The following is a 14,943-nucleotide window of genomic DNA, read 5'->3' on the forward strand; positions in this document are numbered from 1 at the left end:
GCGGAAGCCTCTGGACTCCCCTCAAGAGGCCCTCTATATAGACTTGATGCCCAAGAATTTTGGAATTGTTATCACACTGAGTAAGGACTTTCCTCTGACCCACAATTGGTCTAACTGGAAGGCTTAACTGCTTTTTTTCTAATGGATCTTCCTTCTGCCTTCCCCCTCTCCTGTGCTATGAAATGTTTCAGGGACTGGAAAGCTTCCAGAATTTGTCCAAGTAGACCTCTGAGCTTAAGTTTCTAATTTTTTTTTTTGGTCTGCATTTGTTTTTTCTGTCTGTATTTCTTTTCTGCTTTATTTCTTTTTATGTCAGGCAAAAGGCTTGGAATTTGCCGGTGTCCCTTATTGACTTCCCTGGTGGCTCAGACAGTAAAGAATCTGCATGCAATGCAGGAAACCAGGGTTTGATCCCTGAGTCAGGGAAGATCCCCTGGAGACGGGAATGGCTACCCACTTACTTCAGAATGTCACAACTGAGTGACTTTGACTTCCACTTATTGGTATAAGGGCTTCCCTGGTGGCTCAATGGGAAAGAATCTGCCTGCCATTGCGAGAGAGGAGGGTTTGATCACTGGGTCGGGAAGATCCCCTGGAGCAGGAAATGGCAACCGGCTTCACATCTGAGCACGCACACACACTTACTCTGGTGAGAGTGTTGCTGGCTGAAGCCGTAGGTTTCTTGATCCCCCAGGAAAGACAGAAACCATTGAGGGGCTCCTTGGCCCTGAGGCAAGATATTTCTACTCCTCAACTCATGTCTCCAGATTCTTATCTGTTAAAAGTGTGCAGTTTTTGAGCATTCTCAGTTACTGCCTTTCTTATACCTGCAGTTCTTTATAAACAGGATCACAGGCCTGGGAGCTACTGGTAGGTTTCTAGGGTGGCTGTCCACTGCTGTTGTCTTTCATGTCATCCCAAGCACTCAAAGGGCTTCCCAGGTGACTCAGTGGGTAAAGAATCCACCTGCAATGCAGGAGATGCGGGTTGGATCCCTGGGTCCGGAAGATCCCCTGAAGGAGGGCATGGCAAGCCATTCCAGTATTCTTGCCTGGAGAATCCCATGGACAGAGGAGCCTGGTGGGCTACAGTCCTTAGAGTTAAAAAGAGTTGGACACAACTGAGCTGCTGAACACACTTGCACACAGTCATACAAAAAAGATGTCCTCACCAGGACCACACTGGTTTCCCGGCCTCAGAGAGAGTATATTTCTCCAAATTCCCAAAATATAATAGATGTCTGCTGGGAATTCCTTGGCAGTCCACTGTTTAGGACTCTGTGCTTCCACTGCAGGGGGGCACAGTTTTGATCACTGGTCAGGGAACTAAGATCCTGCAAGCTGTGTGGCATAGCTGAAAAAAGAAAAACAAAACGAATCCTTAGTGCCTTTTGTTACTGTAATCATGTAACAGAATTATTTAATTAGATTAGATGGAGGGGGGGACATTAAGGTGGAAGACTCCTTTGCCAGCCCCTCTTACTGTGAGTTCCCACGCCAAGAGTTGGAGAAAGTAGTTAAGAATGGAGTGATAAGAGATTCCCAGGATAGCATCTTAAAAAAGCATCTTAAAACCGGGAACTTCCCTGGTTGTCCAGTGGCTAAGACTCTGAGCTCCCAATGCAGGGGGCCTGGGTCCGATCTCTGATCAGGGAACTAGATCCCACATGCCACAACTAAGACCCAGGGCAGCCAAATAAATAAATAAATGAAAACCAGAAATACGGTAGACCTTTGAACAACTTGGGTTTGAACAGATTCATTTATAAGCCAGATCTTTCCCTAAATACCTCTTGCAGTACTTCTTGATCTGTGGTTGGTTGAATACACAGATGCGGAACCATGGGTAGTGTGGCCTCACTCTATAGTTATAGGGGATTTTTGACTCTCCGAGAATTGGTGCCCCTTAACGCCATGTTCAAGGGTCAACCATAAAGACAAGACTTTACTTACCCGTTGTCTGTATTTCCATAGTGACCAGCAGAAAATTTTTATCTAAGATTTTTTAGGTGAGAGTGGACAGCAGAAAAGCCAAAATCTGGAAAGTCTTCAGCTTGTTCTAGGGAGAAAGGACAGAAGGAAGGAAGTGAGTATCTAGAGCCTGCAGGAAGGAGCCAGTGGCAGGGACAAAGAGGAGGACAGTCTTCTTAATTGGGGCCCTGGCATCAGGGGGCTCCCCAGCAGAGTTGCCCTGATACCCTGATTTCTTGACATACTGACCCTCTTCCTTGCTTACAAATAGGGTTTGCAGTTTATAAACCTGAAGTGTTAAGCCATTTGGAAAAAGGGGAGGCCTTGTGTGCCTGGACACAAGGGCTGGACAAAGAACCTGAGCCAGATGGGTGACTGCAGGAAGGTCCTGGGGCCACTGACCTGCCCTGCCTTCAACTTGTGCTGTTTATAGTAATTCCAAAGCAACATGAGTTCCGTTGTTAAGGATATAGGCTCATTCGTAAGAACATAGGCTCCTCCTGGTTGATCTTACGATTGCCAGCGATTATCCAGCCTTTCTCTCTCAGGTCTCACTCTGGTTCATGGTTCCTATGAAGGAAAACTCAAGGTGGGGGTCTCTTAACACCTACATCAGGGCCCAATGGACTTAGGATTTCTAAGCGAGCAGAGTGTAGCATTTACAGTTTTTGTGTGCTCTATTTCGAAGTTGCATTGTCAGTTTCCTTTGGAAATAGAAGCAGAATTGAGAATGGCTCTTGGATAGAGAATCCCCACATTCTCAGAACCTCCATGTTCAAATAATCTGCTGGTTCTGAAGCCAGTGGTCTCTGTTCTGACCCTGGACTGAGAAAAGGTGTCTGTGTGATGGTGACAGGACCTCTAACAGCCCTCCTCACCTCCGTCCTCTTGGTGAAGCTGAGGCAGAAGGTAGGTGGACCCCAGGCTGGGCGGCCACAGTTTGTGAACAGATACTCCAAAATAGCAGGAGCGAGAGAAGAGCTCAGCCCTGCCCAGTTAAGAGGTGAAAGTCCACATAGTCCTCATTCTTGACATCAAGGAGACCTTCCTGACTACACATGCGCAGAAAGTCTCCCTGATGGTCAGGAAGGGAGAGAGCGGCACCTTGTAGTAAGTGATGGCAGCCTACTCCCAGGCCTCTCCGCTGGAGTCCGCCTGGGCTGAGATGTGTGTGCACACACGGAAGGCCCCTGAGATACACTAAACATGGACTCAGAACCAGGCAAAGCAAGATGATTGGCCAAGAGAAACCTGGAAGCAATGCCCCACAGAAGTGAGTCAAACAACCACGAGGGTGTGTCTCTTTCTCTCTTGGCCGACCTATGTGTCTGTCTACCCGGACTTCCCACCTCTGAAAATTCATTTCTACACAGTTGATGGGTCACGGCCTTGTCACTGGCCACTGGTCCCTGTGTCCCGTGATTAGGATTTGTCACTCTCACTGCCGCAGCCTGACATCGATCTCTGAACAGTAACTGAAATCCTGTTTCCAGGGGAATGGGAAGAGGACTGGAAAGTTCTCTCAACAGGAAAGGCTGTTTTGGCCTTTGAAGATGGAGACCTTCCCTGGTTTCGTGGAGGACCAAGAGTCCTCGCCTGTTTAAGGCACTCCTGGTTGCTGAGGAATTGGCCCTGGCTGTAGTGCTGGACGGATGTGCTTCTGTGCAAGAGAGACAACTTGGGTTCACCCTCTCCACAGGTTTCCTAAAGGTAAAAGGATAACTCCAACCACCAGACATTTAACAGTTGTGGCTTTATTGCTGATAAGGTTAACCTAAACATTCGACTTACATTGATTAGACTTTGGGGACTTCCCTGGTGGCCCAGTGGCTAAGACTCCCACTCCCAGTGCAGGGGGCCTGGGTTCGATCCCTGGTCAGGGAACTAGATCCCACAAGCCCCCAACTAAGAGTGTGCATGCTGCAACAAAAGATTCCACGTGCCACAGCTGGAGAATCAAAGATCCTGTGTGCCCTGACTAAGACCCGGAGCAGCCAAATAAATAAATAAAAACAAATATTTTTAAAAAGTGATTAGACTTTTGTTTAACAACTAAATCTAATAAAGTTATTGTTTTTATTAATTTTTGTCTCCACGGTCTTATGAATAGAGGAGGTTGCCAACACTGACCCTTTCCTGGCTTAAGAATGAAAATCACACCTTCCAGAAAACCTTGTATATCTGTTTAACCAGTGCCTCCAGGACTACAAATTATCGAGTAACCAATCAGAATCAGAGACTTTAAAAGTTAAAGATCACTTTCGCAGCATATATTAATAGTAACAATCTCTGAAGTCCAGGGGTCTTGAAAGACTACTTAACAATAACCTTGGCAAGAGCAGCTTTACAATCCTGAATAGTATTTGCTCTTCAGCAGCTATAGGAGAATAGAGAAACTTTTTTTCTCCTTGCTGAGACTTTTTCACCAGCAAAGTCAGACTTGGAATCCTGGTAGTTCTGATAGTTAGGACAGGAGGAGGGAAAAGAAAGGCAAATCTGAGAAGCTCAAACTTCACAACCAAGAAAGGAAAAGGGCTGAATAGGATAATTATCAAACGGAACATGGGGATGTAATGGAATCCTGTTTTCCATCTGTCAAATGTGGAAGATTCTTGTTAGGTGGAACACACATCAAACTTAAACCCCAGCTGATCGCAGCCATTCACAAGCTCTTTAGGTCTGTAATCATGACCTCTGCTATCACTGCTGTACCACTGGGTTTTGAGCCAGTGGCTGACCCATAAGCCCTGGGGTCTAGTGAGGAAAGGGGAGCAGAGGCTGGCTCATGGGGTGGCCCTTGGCCCGCTGAGTCCATGTGGAGCTTCTGCTCAGACCCTCTCCTGCCCTCCCCCAGGCTGGTATGGGGTCAGGAATCTCAGGAGGGACCAAGGAACTGAGAGTCACAGATCAGCTCATCACTGCTGCCTTCCCTTCTGTCCAGGATGTCCAGAGAGGGAGACCCCAAACTTGTGTGCAGTCGAACCTTGAAATGCATCTTTGAGTTATTTACTTAAGATCCAGTGTTTTGAAGAGAACTCTTCCTGCCACCTAAGTAGACAGTTTTGGTAAAGAATATGCCTGCCAATGCAGGGGACCCAGGTTCAATTCCTGGTCCAGGAGGATCTCACATGCCACAGGGCTAAGCCCAGCCACCAAAACCACTGAAACCCCTGTGCCCTAAAGCCCATGCTCCACAAGAGAAACCACTGTGATGAGAAAGCTGAGCACTACAATCAAGAGTAGACCCAGCTCATTGCAGCTAGAGAAAGCTGGTGAGCAGCGGCAGTGACCCGGCACTGCCAGTAAATGAATTAATTTACAGAAATGAAGAAGCCAAATGAGTTGAATTATAACACACCATTGTAAATCAACTATACATCAATCAATCAGTCAATAAGTAAACTGAACTGAGGTACTTCTGGGCAGTCCCCCGTCTCCAGGGAGCCATACTGCTGCTGCTGCTGCTAAGTCGCTTCAGTCGTGTCCGACTCTGTGCGACCCCATAGACGGCAGCCCACCAGGCTCCCCCGTCCCTGGGATTCTCCAGGCAAGAACACTGGAGTGGGTTGCCATTTCCTTCTCCAATGCATGAAAGTGAAAAGTGAAAGGGAAGTTGCTCAGTCATGTCTGACGCTCAGCGACCCCATGGACTGCAGCCTTCCTGACTGCTCCATCCATGGGATTTTCCAGGCAAGAGTACTGGAGTGGGGTGCCATTGCCTTCTCTGCCAGGGAGCCGTAACCTCCCACCAATTTGTCCGATTTCAGCTGCTTCACTCACATTCACCTTTATAGCCTAAAGAACTGCAAATTTGTCAGCTCAGCTCTAAGCTTCCTTTTCTGTCTGTTACCTATTGTTCACAGGAGGGAGAAGCCTGCTGGTCTCTCGGCCTGGTTTGATAAGCAGGGTCCCCCCAGGTGAGACAGACTGGCATATCTGCAAAACTATGCTATTTTCATTTCAGCGCTACCCACTAACCATCGCTGAGCAACGCCCGCCTGCCCAGGGCTGCTCTAAGTGAAGCATTTACCTGTCTGGGTAACCTTAAGGGGGAGGTGCTTTTATCCCTATTTTACAGTTAAAGTAATTGGCATGGAGAGGTTGATTATCTTGCCTAAGGTCATCCAAACGATAATTTTTTAAATTAGCATTTTAAAATGACATAATTGCTTCTTTTCCGATTGTAGAAGTAATTCTTATTCATGACAGAAAGTGGAAAATACACAAAAACAAAGACATAAATTTATAAAATTACAAAATAACACGAATCATCTCTAACTGCACCCTGAGACATAACCCCATGTTAGTAAGATTCTACCAGGTTTTTTCTGCCCTGAGTATATATATTTTTAAACATAGCTGGGATCATTTGGTACATCTGTTTTATAACCTGATTTTCTAAACATCCTCATTTGTGAACATTTTCCCATGGCAGTATCTACTCTTTTACGTCATGTTTTTTAACGCCTGCATCGCCTTATATATATGCACTATAATGAATTTTGTTCTTAACTGATTCCCTATTGTTGGACATTTATGTAACTTCCAAGCTGTTATAGTTCACCAACTTGCAGATTTACAATGAGAAATATATCTGGCAAGCAAACAAGACTATTTCTGCAAGTTGGTCACACATCTTTTCCCTCTAAGAAAGTATGTGGAAAATCAAACTATATCACTGAATTCAGAAAGGGGGCTTTGATCTTAATAAGCAGGGTCAGCAAGCCAGGTGGTAGCCTGTTAAAACCTGTTTGGATACGACTGTCTATACTGCAGCCTTCCAAGCTGCATCAAAGACCATGGATGTCAGGGTCTCCTCATCCATACCTTTGTTGACTAGTACACAGGGGTTTGTCTTCCTTCTACATAGTAGATAGCTTCCAGGTGAAGAGCTGGCATTTTCCCTAGGATTCTGTATTTCTAACAAAGTATCACATTTCAAAGGCTTTGGAGAGCTTTCTGCAAGTTGTATCCGGTGACTCCCGCTTTCATCTCATGGACAGAACCATACCCTGGAACCAGCTCTGACATGGGAGAGACTGGGGGACGTGGTCTTTTTATTTTAAAAAAATATTTATTTATTTACTTAGTTTTTGGCTGTGCTGGGTCTTTGTTGCTACGAGCAGGGGCTACTCTCCAGTTGCGGTGCGCGGGCTTCTCACTGCGGTGTCTCTGTGGGGCTTGGGCTCCAGTGCAAGTAGATTTCTGTAGCTGTGGTGCACGAGCAAACCCTGGTCCGCTGCATTGGCAGGTGGATTCCTAACCACCGGACTGCCGGGAAAGTCCCAGATGTGGTCTTTTTAGGTGAGCACTTGCTCACCCTGAATGCAATGTGTTTCTGTTAGTGTGAAAGGAGAGAGTGGTACTAGTAGGTGACTCAGATCACATTGGAAACTTAAAAAAATTTGTCCCATTAATAGCTGCAGTTCATTTTTGGTAGAAAGTGCAATTTCCACTGCCTTTCCACTATAGAAATATTTTCCCAAGGATGTTTTCCATGAAACCAAAATAACTGTAATATTAAGTGATGGACCTTAGCATTTTCCCTGGCTACAAAGTCTCTTTCCTAGAGTTTCCTATTCTGATTCGTGGAAAAATGTGGCCTTTAGGAGGGGCCAAGATGATCTAAGAGAGACCAGCTCTCCTGCTTGACTTTGCTTATATGCTTTCCTTTTACATTCAGCCTGTAATGTTATTTTTCTTTTTTAAAATTCACCTGGATGCTTTATTTGTTCTATTTTTTTCACCTCACCTCAAAGCTTGCAGGATTTTAGTTCCCTGACCAGGGATTGAACATGTGTCCCCAACAGTGGAAGCGGGGAATCCTAGCCACTGGACCACCAGGGAATTTCTGTGATGCTGTTTTAACTCCAGATATGAAGATCTAATACCTTGTAGATTTATCACTATGTCAATATAAAGAGCAAAAAAAAAAAAAAAAACAAAACTCCAAGATCCTGATCCAGCTGTAAGAAATCTTTTTGAGATATTCTCAGTCATCAAGATCTGATAGATGGGGACCACCCCAGTGGTCCAATGGTTGAGGCTCTGCACTTCCAATGTAGGAGGCACAGTTTGAGTCTCTGGTTAGGGAACTAAGATCCCACATGCCAAAAAAAAACACAAAGACCTGGTAAAGGAAATAAGAATGGCAGAATGTTTACTGCTGCAGTTAAATTTTCCATGCAAAAGTCTTTTTTAGAAGTTTTTAAAAATTGAAAGATATCCAGAACATATAAAGTACTCCTACAGTTCAACAACAAAAAAGCTCCATTAAAAAAAATGGGTAAAGGACTCCAATAGACATTTCTCCAAAAGAAGATATGCAAATAACTAATAAGCACATGAAAAGAAGCTAAACATCACTAGTCATTAGGGGAATGCAAATCAAAACCACAGTGAGATACCACTTCACACCCATTAGGATGGCTATTATGAAAAAAAACAGAAAATAACCGGTGGTGGCGAGGCTGTGGAGAAATTGGAACCCTGAGCAGCGCGAGTGCAGCTGCTGTGGAAAATGGTATGGCAGTTCTTCTGAAAAATTAAAGATAGAACTACCATATGATCCAGCAATTTTGCTTCTTGGTAGATACCCAAAAGAACTGAAAACAGGGGGTTCCAGTAGATAGTTGCACACCCGTGTTCATAGCACTGTTTTAACAATAGCCGAAGGTGAAAGCAACCCAGGTAGTCAATAGATGACTGGATAAACAGTGTGATATATATATGTATAAACAAACAAAAAAAGCGGATGTTATTTGGGCTTAAAAATGAAGAAAATTGTGATACATGCTACAACATGGGTGAACCTTGAGGACGTTATGCTCTTGAAGTAAGACAATCACAAAAGGACAAACTCTGTTTGATTCCACTTATATGAGGTACCTAGAGGAATCAAATTTTTTGAGACAGAACATAGAACTGTTAGGGGAAGAACACTGGCTTCCACCCACCCACCCTAGCCAGGCACCCTAGTAACCATTTGCATGAGTTGCTTTAGGACAGGAGATCCTGGTAAAGAACAGGGAACAAATAAGCCACCACCAGCTGGAAGAGTTCAGGAAAAGTCTAAAGGAGACACCATATGTCCAACCACCTCCCCGAATCCCTCTCGCTGGCATCCATCTTGGCTGAACAAGGCTTGCACCACCAGGAAGGACTCTGACTCAGAATGATTGGCTAAGGACAACCCAGAAACGAATCCCATCACCATAAAACCGGAGAGTGAGCCACGTGGCACAGCAGTCCTCCTGGATCCCCTCACCCCACTGCTCTCTGCCCGGGCGCCCCTTCCCAATAAGGTCTCTTGCTCATGTGTCTCCTCGGACAATTCATTTCCGAGTGTTACATAAAAGCGAAGTTTCAGGCCCTGGAAGGGGTCCCTCTTCCTGCAACAGAATGGTGGTTACCAGGGACTCAGAATGATAGGGACAAATAGGTGATTAAGATTAAATAGTTAATCCCACTAGGGAATTGTAAGTAGAAAAAATATGGGCAATCCCTGTAAGTTAATGATTACTCAAGAAATCAGGTTTGCTTAACCACAAAACCATACAGGCTTGCTTAGCAACAAAACCATGTGAGAGAAGCATGAGATATGCACCAAAACAATAAAACATTGGTGGTATGAGACCCACATGCTGCCCGTGAGCTCAACAAGTTAGTGATCCTAGGACACACTCCCTGCATACATTAAAAAAACAATAATTTGTGGATCTAGCTTGACCATGTAGAAACAAGGAAATTTCCCTGCCCAGCCTGGAGGAGGAGCTGATGATGGAAGCATGATGTCTACTCAGGAAAGACAAAGGTCTTCTCCTCTGCTCCACTGTTCCTTTGATTATAAAACTGTAGCCCAGTAAGTTCCACCAGTCGGCTTGTAAGCCTCACCAGTGTGCCATTCTAATACATCACTTCTCATCTACAACTCTGCTGCTCATTGAGACATAAAGGACTATGGTATCGGAGCTCTTCAGAGCCCCCCAAAATGACATCCAATCAGTTTCAAGAAGAAAAAGGGATGAGGAATTATTGCTTAATGAGTAAGGCATTTCACTTTGGGAAGATGAAGAAAATTCTATCAAGATCGGATGGTGCTGATGGTTCTACAGCAGTGCCAATGCACCTGATGCCACTTAACTGTACACTTAAGCATCATTAAAATGTAAATACATTTTGCCACAGCTTTTTAAAAAAGATTGATCACTGGTTGGGTTCACCCATGAGAAAGCCTTCTTTGGGATTGTTCTTTCGGCATGGATGCCGTGGAGCAAAGCCCTAGCCAATTACAGCCCTCACCTGATATGAGTGAGAAATCAGTCTTTGCTGCCGTTTAAAAAGTAAATATTTTTCATGTTATATTTTTAAACATCTTCAAAAATATTTATTATTTATTTGGCTGCACCGAGTCATTTGTTACAGCCCGTGGGATCTAGTTTCCTGACCAGGGACCGAACCCTGGGCCCTCTGTGTTGGGAGCTCGGAGTCTTAGCCACTGGACCACCAGGGAAATCCTGATGTTTTTATTTCACTATAATAAAAATATTTGAAAAAAAAAATTTGAAAGAAAACTTTTTTTTTTAATGAAAGTAATACAGGTTCTTCTTCTTTTTTTTTTTTTAAATTTTGCCAAGCCATGTGGCTTGTGGAATCTTACTTCCTCAACCACATATTGAACCTGAGCCCTCAGCAGTGAAAACGCCAAGTTCTACCTACTGGACTGCCAGAAAATATCCATGAAAATAGTACAGGTTCTTTGTGTTTTAAAAAAAAAAATGTTCAAAGCGAATACGTCTCTCAATCCTTCTTTTCAGGAGTTTAGAATAAATTCGTCCAGATTTTATGTATGAATATATATTTTGTAGAAGGACCAAGTTGAACCTTGTTTTTCCACTTAGAGCAACTTCCTGCATCATGAAAACATTTCCAAGTCTTTCTATAGAGATCTACTTTATTCTCTTCATAGTGCGTGGTATTTCACTATGTAGATATGCTATATCTATTTGACCAATGGAGGTTTATCCTTTGTGATACTTTTGTTTACTTGTTTAGCCTCCCGAGTTAGGCTGGTTAGGGCGTATATGGGTAGATTTTAAAATTCTTAAAGAGTGAAGCCTACCTAACTTATCCTCCCACTTGAGGGAGGTGGGATGCGTTGTCAGCCTTAGAGTTTCTTTCTGAAGTGGGTTTGGGTGAGGGTTCAGAACTGCTGGGCTGGGCACACTCCTTCCCCCCAACCCCACCCCCATAAATATTCCTGCTTTGTGCGTGTGACCCCTTCCCTGGTCATGGGAGTTGGTCAGTGTACAAAGCGGGGGGACTGCTTTTTTTTTTTTTTCATCCAAACTTTTGCTCCGGCCTCTGCCAGTTGTGACCCCAAAGTGCCCACCTCCCCTCTGGTCATGGCAGCTCCCACCCTAGCACTTGGGTCTGGGAAGCCTTGTTTCTGTGGTTTCTTTCCCTAAACTTTGCCATGCCACTCAACCAAGGTTTGCATTCCTTCCTGTGCTTAGAATATATTTGGCTTTTGTGCCCAGTTCCTAGCAGAGAAATCTCTAAGCCTTGGAATTTCCTGATTGATAGGAGTATCTTTTATTAGGGGGGAGGAGCCAAGATGGCAGAGGAGTAGGACGGGGAGAACACTTTCTCCCCCACAAATTCATCAAAAGAACATTTAAACGCCAAGTAAATTCCACAAAACAACTTCTGAATGCCGGCAGAGGACATCAGGCACCCAGAAAAGCAACCCAAGTCTTCGAAAGGAGGTAGGAAAAAATATAAAAGACAAAAAAGAGACAAAAGAGGGAGGGACGGAGTTCTGTCCCGGGAAGGGAGTCTTAAAAAGAGAGAAGTTTCCAAACACCAGGAAACCTTCTCACTGCCGAATCTGTGCCGAGCTTTGGAAGCACAGAGGGCAACATAACAGGGAGGAAAAATAAATAATTAAAACCCGCAGATTGCGAGCCCTATGGTAACTCCCCCAGCGGAGAAGCAGCGCAGACGCCTGCACACGCCATTAGCAAGCGGGGGGCTGGGCAGCGAGGCGCGGCGCGGGCTGCATCACTTAGAGTAAGGACCTGGCCTGAATACCCTGAGCGCTATCTGAGTGAAATAATTTGGGCTAGCAAACCAGACTGTGGGATATCTACCACGCGAAAAGCCAGCCCTAACCTAAGACACCGCCAGGCCCGCGCAGGGAACAAAGGACTGAACAGAGATAGCCGGCTGCAGACCTTACCCCTCCGGTGACAGGCAGCCAGAACCGGAAGGGGGCAATCGCAGCCCCAGAGAGACATTATCTATAAAACTGTAAGCAGGCTTCTTTGCTAACTAAAACTTCTTGGGGGTCTGGATGGTCAACATCTGCCTGAGAAGGCGCGCCAGTTGTACACCTAGATAACCGAGCGGCAGGGAGGCGATAAGTCGCAGCAATCGCGTACGCCAAACACCTCATCACCTGAGCTGCTCGGACCTGGGAAGGGCACAAAACACAGGCCCAACAGAGTCTGTGCCTCTGAGGACTACCCGAGTGCCTGATCCTGAGCGGCTTGGACCTGGGAGGTACAGGAAGCCCAGGGCCAGCCACGGATGGTTCCCGGCGGAGCAACCTAGAGCCTGAGCAGTGTGGGCAGGGAGGCTACACGCGCCGTGAGCGGGGGCAGACCCAGTGTGGCTGAGGCACTGCCAGCGCACGCCAGTGTTATTTGTTTGCAGCATCCCTCCCTCCCTCCCCACAGCGCGACTGAACAAGTGAGCCTAAAAAAAAAAAAAAAAAGTGTCCTCCACCGTCCCCTTTGTGTCAGGGCGGGAACCAGACACTGAAGAGACCAGCAAACAGAAGAAGCTATAACAGAGGGAACCGCCTTGGAAGCTACAGGCCATAGATTAAAACTCTGTGGTTAGTACCGACTACATAAGAAGGGGCCTATAGATCTTGAGAAATATATGTCGGACCAAGGAGCTAGCCAAAAATGAACTGAACCCACAATACTCACAACAAAACCAGAGAAAGTCCTAGATATATTTTTACTATTTTTACTATCATTCTTTCTTTTTTTTTTTTAATTTTTTTTTAAAAAATTTTAAGTCCTCTATTATTCCTTTTATTTTCACTTTTATAACCCATTACTTTGCAAAAAAAAAAAAAGACCTTTTTTTTTACAGCAAACTTCATATATATATATTTTTATAATTTTTTGACCTTGTTTTTTTTTTCTTCTTTTCTTTAACATTGTATTTTTGAAATTCCAAACTCTACTCTAGATTTTTAATTTTAGCTTTTTGGTATTTGTTATCAATTTTGTACCTATAGGTTTTTTTTATAATTTCTGTGACTTTTTTTTTTCTTTTTCTTCTCTCTGTTTCTTTCTTTTCTTCTTTTATATAACACTGTATATCTGAAATTCCAAACTCTACTCTAGATTTTTAATTTATGCTTTTTGGTATTTGATATCAATTTTGTACCTGTATTTTCTTTATAATTTTTGCGACTTTGTTTGTTTTTGTTTGTTTGTTTTTCTCTCTTTCTTTTTCTTCTTTTTTTTAACATTGTATGTTTGAAATTCCAAACTCTACTCTAGATTTTTAACTTTTGCTTTTTGGTATTAGTTATCAATTTTGTACCTATATTTTCTTTATAATTTTCGCGACCTTGTTTGTTTTTGTTTGTTCGTTTTTTCTCTCTTTCTTTTCCTTCTTCTTTTCTTTAACATCGTATTTTTGAAATTCCAAACTCTACTCTAGATTTTTAATTTTTGCTTTTATGTATTTGTTACTAATTTTGTACCTTTAAGAACCCAATCTTCAGTACCCATTTTTCACTAGAGAGCGAGATTACTGGCTTGACTGCTCTCTCTCCCTTTGGACTCTCCTTTTTCTCCACCAGGTTGCCTGTGTCTCCTCCCTAACCCCTCTCTACTCTACCCAACTTTGTGAATTTCTGTGTGTTCCAGACGGTGGAGAACACTTAGGGAACTGATTACTGGCTGGATCTGTCTCCCTCCTTTTCATTCCCCCCTTTTATCCTCCTGGCCACCTCTGTCTCCTTCCTCCTTCTTCTCTTCTCTGTATAACTCCGTGAACATCTCTGAGCGGTCCAGTTGTGGAGTGCACATAAAGAAGTGATTACTGGCTAGCCCACTCTCTCCTCTATTGATTCCACTTCATCTCATTCAGGTCACCTCTAACTCCCTCCTCCCTCTTCTCTTCTCCATGTAACGCTGTGAACCTCTCTGGGTGACCCTCACGGTAGAGAAACTTTTCATCTTTAACATAGATGTTTTATCAATGGTGCTGTATAGAAGGAGAAGTTTTGAAACTACTGTAAAAATAAGACCAATAACTGGAAGCAGGAGGCTTAAGTCCAAACCTTGACTCCAGGGAACTCCTGACTCCAAGGAACATTAATTGACAGGAGCTCATCAAACGCCTCCATACCTACACTGAAACCAAGCACCACACAAGGGCCAACAAGTTCCAGGGCAAGACATACCAAGCAAATTCTCCAGCAACAAAGGAACACAGCCCTGAGCTCCAAGATACAGGCTGCCCAAAGTCACCCCAAAACCATAGACATCTCATAACTCATTACTGGACACTTCATTGCACTCCAGAGAGAAGAAATACAGCTCCACCCACCAGAACACCGACACAAGCTTCCCTAACCATGAAACCTTGACAAGCCACCTGTACAAACCCACACACAGCAAGGAAACGCCACAATAAAGAGAACTCCACAAACTGCCAGAATACAGAAAGGACACCCCAAAATCAGCAATTTAAACAAGATGAAGAGACAGAGGAATACCCAGCAGATAAAGGAACAGGAAAAATGCCCACCAAACCAAACAAAAGAGGAAGAGATAGGGAGTCTACCTGATAAAGAATTCCAAATAATGATAGTGAAATCGATCCAAAATCTTGAAACCAAAATAGAATCACAGATAAATAGCCTGGAGACAAGGATTGAGAA

General features: G+C 44.2%; 1 protein-coding gene across 2 annotated transcripts in view; it reads right to left on the reverse strand.

The window, feature by feature from the left end:
* Positions 1–518: 518 nt before the first annotated feature.
* Positions 519–14,943, reverse strand: part of ZBTB9 (zinc finger and BTB domain containing 9) — a 62,223-nt gene continuing 47,798 nt past the window's right edge. The window contains exons 4-6 of one of the 2 annotated variants that reach the window (XR_003105380.3): positions 7,057–7,308; positions 1,953–2,058; positions 519–1,353 (exon numbers count right to left, since the gene is read on the reverse strand). The gene's annotated coding sequence lies outside the window, so the exon portion shown is untranslated. The remainder of the gene's footprint in view (positions 1,354–1,952; positions 2,059–7,056; positions 7,309–14,943) is intronic. The other variant, XR_003105379.3, reaches the window with a different exon arrangement.

This window comes from Bubalus bubalis, chromosome 2 (assembly GCF_019923935.1).
Source record: "Bubalus bubalis isolate 160015118507 breed Murrah chromosome 2, NDDB_SH_1, whole genome shotgun sequence".
Classification (NCBI taxonomy): Eukaryota; Metazoa; Chordata; class Mammalia; order Artiodactyla; family Bovidae; genus Bubalus; species Bubalus bubalis.